We start from the raw sequence: 7,670 nt of genomic DNA, 5'->3' as shown, positions 1-7,670 counted from the left end.
AGCCAGACAAAACCGGAGAAGACCTATGAAAACAGAGTCTCCCATTCTTTTATTTATTCTCAGGTCTCCCAAATTTTGCACAAACAGCCCAAGATATTTGTCTTAAGATGCAAGGTATCTTTCCTCTACACCTTTACCTTCTGTTGTAAATGAGATCGTCTTTAACTAGACTGCATACAATAAGCACCACACAAGTGAACACAATTTTGTGTAAACAGATCTCTTCACATAATATAACTTATTAAGCCCAAAGTTATGGCCACATACTATGCCAAAAATTAGAAAAAGGGTGGGTGGATAAGGATCTGAATCCAGTAAAGCATTCAATTCATAGGAGAACTGCTGAAGTAGGAACATGACTCTGTAAAGATATATTTCCAAAAAAGACTTGCTACAACCCTATTAGAAGCTAGTCTTTACAAGTAGACAAATTTTTTACTTAAGAAACACTGTTAAATCCACCACCTCCCACCAAGAGTTCAGACTAGCCTAACATTTCTAACAGGCTGTTTCCTATTTGCAGTGTTACAGTAGCAATTGTATTTAACGGCTACAATGAAACTTTACAGTTGTTTTCACTCCAGGATCATACAGACACAATGACATATGAATCCTAAACATACAGAGTAGATCAATTTCAGTTATCCCAGACAAGCACACCATAAGAGTGGTACAGAAAATTTCATCACAACTTTCATACACTTTTACTGTTTTCTTTGCCTTCAGACTGTGGACAAGAAAAGCAGCCCCTTTCTTCATCTCTTGTGTTTCCATTATTTCTTCAACACGATGAACTAAGTAAGTTTCACTAAAGTTTAAAGAACTATGCTGCGAGAAACATTAGATGAATCAGCTGACAAAACATTAACAGTACTCTTTACCACAGAAGTAATCCAAGTTTCGCCATCTTTCTTCAGTTTATTGGCCTCTGCTTTGGCACAAATGCAAATATACAAGGGCTTTAGGATAAAACCAAAAATAGAAGACAGCAGCAAGACTGGTTAATAGTATTTGTCTACAAATAGCTATTATTAGTTCTAAAAAAAACAACCAACAACAACAACAAAAAAAAACACAACCAAAAAAAAACAACAGGAAAAAACCCCACAAAACAAGAGAAGACTTTCATCAGAAAGGCTGCAGTTATTTTGCATCATTTTCCTGGTGTCTAAAAGCTGGATGCAACGGTCCTATACACAACATCCCTGGGCTTCCCCTCCATCTATAAATTCAATCTTACCTTCAGAGCACACAATACAGAAAAGGAACCACCCCCCACCCCACCATCAATCCTAGGTAACTGCAAGAGTTTTTACTTCAAGCAACTTATCTTGATGCAAAATGGGCATCCTATTTTTTGGAGGTTATATATCTCACTTGTTGAAAATCATTTCATTTTTACTTAAGAAGCCCAAAGATTAAAATTCACAAGTTAACACATTTCAAGTTTGTGTTCTTTCTGAGCACAAAGTAGTATATAAGTGTTTTACCTAGTTTTTCCTAATTATAAAAAAATAGCCTATGTATCATTTGCTTTAAAAAACTTGTCTCATTTTACAACAATTCATTCACAAAGAAGAAAAATATTAAGAACTTGCCCCATTTTTGTTTTAATTAGGGAGACTGGAGTTTTCTCATTCCCTGATATCTTGATATCCCCTCCCTGATATCTTAAGGGAGATAACGTATGCCTGACAAGTTACGGAAACCTTCACAGAAACATAACTGAGAAATAGATAGAAAAAGTAATTTTTTTTTCATAGGACTCTAATTCTATACTCCATCAGGATTTTTCAGTCCTCTTCTTGTCCCTGTTTGTGGCCATGGCATGTGTCAATCCAGACATTACTCTTTTAATAGCAGCCATGGAAAGCCACTTCTGTCTTGCAAGACAGAAGTTTGCTTATGCATTTTGCTCTTGTACAGAAGGTTGATTTCAGTATATACAAACACACAGTTTGACAAAGCACCGTTTGGAGATTGAGAAGACAGTATACACCTGTTTTGCTTTGAGTGAGACCCTAATGTTACAACCTAGCAATCGTTAGACTAAATTCTGCGATCCGCTTTCTTTCCTGAGATGCCCCATGGCCTTCATAAATCAGAAGCATCGATACTTACTCTACACTAATTCTACAGAGCTTTCAGCATGAGTGCTATGGACTGAACGAGAGCAGAACACTTCTTCAGGATGCCTCTTCTGCAGTTCAGATACAAGCTGTAGATTTTTCAGTCAGACTAATTCTGCTTCCTGCATTGACTGCTGAATTTCTGAAGAGAAACAGCTTCGGAGGCAAGATTTTTAATGGCTATTTGAGCCCATCTAAAAAAACAAGAAAAACAAAGCAACAGCTGAGGCTGAAGAAGGGCTCCATACAATATTTTATTTTTGCTTGAGCCACTAGCATCCTGATTTTAGTGTAACACAAATCAGCAATAAAGACTATTAGACTATCACTTAGATTCTTTCACAGTAAGTAAGAACTCCTCAAATTAAAGGTTATAATATTTCATGTTGTAATAATTAATGAATACATTTAAAGTATCATCACTCCAATAAAGAATTACTTAGGAAACCACTAGAATTAAAAAAATTAGTATAAGAATTACCTTGACATTTTTATATTTCACTTTGAAAATCATTAAGTGTATGTTACTATTTTTAGGGCTAGATAGAAAAAAGATTTTGATCTACAGGGTATTAATCATCTACTTCCAGCACAGAAGCAATGAAAAAGCAGCAAGGTGAGCACTCCATAGCTTAGCCCAAGAAATCACCTCCACCAGAGGCAGCAGTGCTGGGCAATTCCACAGTGCTGCCTCCAGTACGACGGTAGAAAAAGGCTGCAATGCTGACCCAAGTCAGAGACAAATATGGCCGCTCTCTACCGCGTACTGCATTGCTCACTTCCTGACACAAATCAAACGGCTTTGAAGGACAGTTGTGTTTAAATCAACTCTTTGCCTTATGCTTTCTCCTCCCTGCTTCCATTTCCTTGAGCTATTAAATCTCAAAGAGAAAAAAAAAAAAAAAAAAAAAGAGACCTCCAAGTAAAACAACGTAACAGATATTTATAAGGGGATGCACAAGTGTGAGCAACTAATCCAGTTGGTTTGTTAGGTTTAGAGATGACAAAATATGTTTGTTTTGGTGGATTGTTTCTTTTGGTGGCTTGTTTTTTTTTTTTCATATATTTTGTTATATCATTAAAAAAAAAAAATTAGCGGTAACAGAAAGTGTGCTGAAGCCCATCTTTATTTTTTTGTGGAACAGGAGAGAAAATAAAGCATGCCCCTAACTCTACTCAGGAACTCATCTTACCTTTAGAACTTTTCAAATTTTGAGATGTATTGATTTCTCAATCTCTGACAAATACAGCTGTCTTTCCTACTGTACTAGAAGGAAGTAACTCAAGGCTTAATCTTCTGCAATTTTTAGAAGCAATTTATGCTTGCTATCATATGCCACTAGGATGAACTGCAAAAATAGTTTAATCCCTGATTACAATCAGAGACTATTGGAATGCTGGCGAAATGCACAGATAGTGTGATACTGAATGTAACAGCTCTGCCCTACTAATACTATTTTGTGGACAGTGGGAGGACCACAGGAAAAGTGCCAAAACATAAAATCCCAGATCAAAATCATTAACTACTTATTTGTACTTCATATTAAAAAGGGATTGAAGGCAAAACTATAAACCTAAGTGTCTGTGAGAAGGAGGCATGTTGGAGTTTGTGAAGGACTGTATCCCCTGGGAAGGGCCCCACACTGGAGCAGGGGAAGGAGCAGGGGAGATGAATTGTAATGACCTGACCACAACCCTCTATTCCCCACCCTCCTGCGCCACTGAGGAGGAGGTAGAAGAGTTGGAAGTGAAGTTGAGCCGGGGAAGAATGTGGTTTTAGTCTTGTGTATAGTTCTCACTATCTTACTCTGGTATGAATTAGCAATACATTAGTTCTCCCCAAGTAGAGTCTGGTTTGCCTGTGACAGTAACTGATGAGTGTTCTCCCCGCCCTTATCTTGACTTAGGAGCTTTTTCATTGTATTTTCTTCCCCTTTCCTGCTGCTGGGGAAGAATGTGAGAACAGCTTGATGGGCACCAGATGACCAGCCAAGGTTAATCCACGTCACCTTGTTTGTAAGAATTTGAACAGGGAAGTCTAGGAATTCAGTTTTTCACAGGACCCTAACAATGCCTAACACAACTGCTGGCAATCAGCCAGAAACAGATCTGCATCAGACAGATCCTGTCAGTGACATTGCTCTTAACACATCTCATTTGATAACTTTAAAATGCTATGCAAAAAGTAACTAATCCTCTCACTCACGAAATGTATGCTTATCTTCAGAGATGTTAAGTAACACCACAGATGCAAGACAAAGCAAAGAAGTTCTAACCTTTCCTGGTGCTGCCCAGATAAGCAAACCAAACCCAAGTACAAGACAAACATTTTAAAAGTGTGCATTTCCTGCTGATTGAGGTCAGGATCTGTGAGGTGAACTCAAGCCCCTGCAGAATGTGAACTAAATTAAACTGAAACACCTCAGTAGAAGAATCTTAGGCTTTTTAATTTAGAAACTCAACTCCTTTACTAAAAAGGAGAGACAAATCGGAGCCTGAAGGGAAGGGGCTGCTTAATGATGCTTCATCCAACGTGGGCGACAGTTGGCCTGTTTCCCAAGCTTTTTTTTTTCCCACCTCCCTGGCCCAGCAGAGACCTTGAATCTTATGGAGATGCCAATCTGGCAATCAAGGAGCACCTTTAATCACCTTCAAGAGGAATACTCCTTCTAAAGCTTGTCCCTCTGCTGTGAGCAGGGAGGGAATTGTCAAAGGTCAATAAAATTAACATTCAAGAGCAATTGAAATGCAATGGGGAGATGACAGCTGTAATTGAAAGCCTGGAAAGAGAGAGAGGAAGGGAAAAAGAATTAGGGCATTTTGTAGGTGTTTGTTCCAGACAAAGCACGGGGGATCTTATTTTGGGGAGAGAGAGTAGGAAGATGTCATGTCCCACAGGGTAGGCAATAATTTTTTTCAAAGGGGATAGATAGGTAGAGGAACAGGGTAAATCAGGCTGAGGGAAGTTCTACCTGCAAAGGGATGGAAGAGTGCATAGCAAAATCTTTGCTTTCCCAGTGCACTCCTTTGTTGGTATCACTACCTACACCCAGAAAAGATGGGGTGGAAGGAGCAGGCACATTACCTGGCAACAAACCTGGCTGATACAGCCTCAGCACACAGTGGTAAAGGCTCTACCAGGATTTTTCTTCCTGCTTGATGTGAGGGAGAAAAGGAAGAGAGATAGGTGAAAAATTCCAGGTGAATCCAATCCTTCCCACCCCCAACAATTCTTTCCTCTTTTGCCCAACTTCTGCCAGCATGGGTTCCCTCCCCTGACAATGCACAACGCCAGCCCACGACTTCTACTCAAGCACCATCTGCAATAGTTCAGACTCCATCCACGCTCTAAATTGCCCTCCACCCACGCTCTAAATTGCCCTCCACCCACACGGTACACAAGCCCCAAGTTAGAGCCTGTCAGAGGGAAGATTACGCAAGGAAGTTAGTGTCAGGTTTCCAACAGTGACATTTTTACAAGGCAAGGTGGTGAACCATGCCAGCATCTATCCACAACTATCAGCCTCTGTTAAAAGCAAACAGCAACAGTGTAAGTACTACTTAGAGGGAGTTTCTTGCCCACTCAGGCTCACAAAACCTCTGTTCTCAGTCCACTTAGTTACAGCTTACATGTACCTACAGTTAGCAGGCACACTGCTCAAAGCAGAAACAGGCAAGTCAAATCAATCGTAGCAGGGGACTCAGCAGGGTGTAGTGGGAAAGGGAGACAAAGTGAATTTCTTTGAAGACAGAATTCCTTATAGGACATTGTACATACAGACACACCCCCCCAACCTCCCCCCCCCCCATCTTGTCTTTGAGAAAAAAATAGGACTGTAGCATGTCACTTTTAACCAAGTTAACTACAGAAATAGCACTTTTGTCCTTTCAGCAGACAAAACAAAGTTTAAAGACCTTGTTTATTACAAATTAAATCCTTCAAAAATTGCCTTTTTTTAAAAAAAAAAAGAGAACTTTTTCTATTTAGAAATCAAAGCTAAACTTTTTAGATTTTCACCACCATAATGTTTGGACTGTAAGCATTCTAAGAGTGGCAAGTTAAAGAAAAGCTAGCAGAAATTACTATAGCTCAGAAGACTCCAAACTCTGCTACCTCTACTTGAATCTTTAGGTAAGCCAGTTGTTCTTTTCTTCACTATCTAGATATATTTGCTGCAGACACATACAGTTGGTTTTGGTAATTTGACTTCTCCCCTTGCAGAGCAGGCACAATGCACACACAAACATAAAAGTCGTATTTGCTGGTCCAAAAGGAAGTACAAGTAACCAGCAGACCAGTGACACTGGCTCTGCAAAACAAATAGTATTTTCTATCATGCCTTCTAGTTAACAGGTAGTCAGTGCTGCTTCCCAAACATCTTGTCATTATAACACTTTTGAGCACAGGACTGCTCTTGTTTTTACCATGCCAAGAAATTATCTTAAAGGATGGTTGTTATATTTAGCAACAGCACTGGAAACTGTACATGTACAACTCGGCTCCAAATTGTGAGCTCATATACCTTAATGGAGGTGAAGATACTCAACCACACAGTCACATAACGCACACTCACTGTATACAGTCAATTAAAAACAAAAGGTCATTTAGGAGTTCTTAACCTCTCTCTTCATTTCCTTGAGTTACAAATTTGAGATTAGATTATATAGTGATGCAAGCCCACAAAAAAGTGGTTTGCTTCATTAGATCCACTGCTTCCTTTTAGTTAAAACACTTGACCTTTCCTTCCTTTGCCGTTCCCACCCCTTCTAAGGCACATCCAGGAATTTCTCCCTTGCCAGTATTCGGGGGACGCTTGACGAGTGCAAGATTTAAACAAGTAAGAACTCCAGTTTAGAGCTTAAAAAAAAAAAAAAATTTCAGTTTTCTTTTCTTCCAGTATTTGAGATGTGTTGAAGAAGGGTAAACACTTCAAGTCTCTGTCAAAAGCCACTCCAAGGGGAATAGTGAGAATTTGAAGTTTTAAAAAGTACAGTTATACAGGAAAAGTCTTTCATGTCTTATTCTGGCATTTCAAGGCTTATTGCAGAATATTCAGCTCCCCCTTTTGTCTCTGACTTGCCCCCACAGCTTTCTTGCACAGGCCAACCAGCTGATCATGTTACTCAAGACAAATTACAGTGCTCCAAATATAATTAAAATTCATGCTATGTGGAAAGCCATCTACTAATTTGATGATTAAGTGTCTTCCACATTTACAATAGCTATAATCATAACCACTCCTAGACCTGGAAAAGATAAATTTTACCAGGAAGTTAAAAAAACCACGCAGCTTTGCTGTTTCCACGGTTTCAAGAGCTACAGTCTAGATAAAGTGCCATAATTATCAGTGATCTAGATAAAACATTGCTTCAGCTAAGAGCAGATTGAGTAAGCATTTTCAACTGCAGCCTATAAAAAGTTCCTGGTATTACATGATGAGTATCAGGTATTTTAAGGGCACAGAACACCCCTTCAGAACTTGGTGAACACTTATGACAACATAAACGTAACCAGACCATTTTACCTTTAATGCTACTGCC

The sequence above is a fragment of the Tyto alba genome, unplaced genomic scaffold (assembly GCF_018691265.1).
Source record: "Tyto alba isolate M040663 unplaced genomic scaffold, T.alba_DEE_v4.0 Super-Scaffold_3, whole genome shotgun sequence".
NCBI classification, from domain to species: Eukaryota; Metazoa; Chordata; class Aves; order Strigiformes; family Tytonidae; genus Tyto; species Tyto alba.
This window is presented reverse-complemented; position numbering follows the sequence as displayed.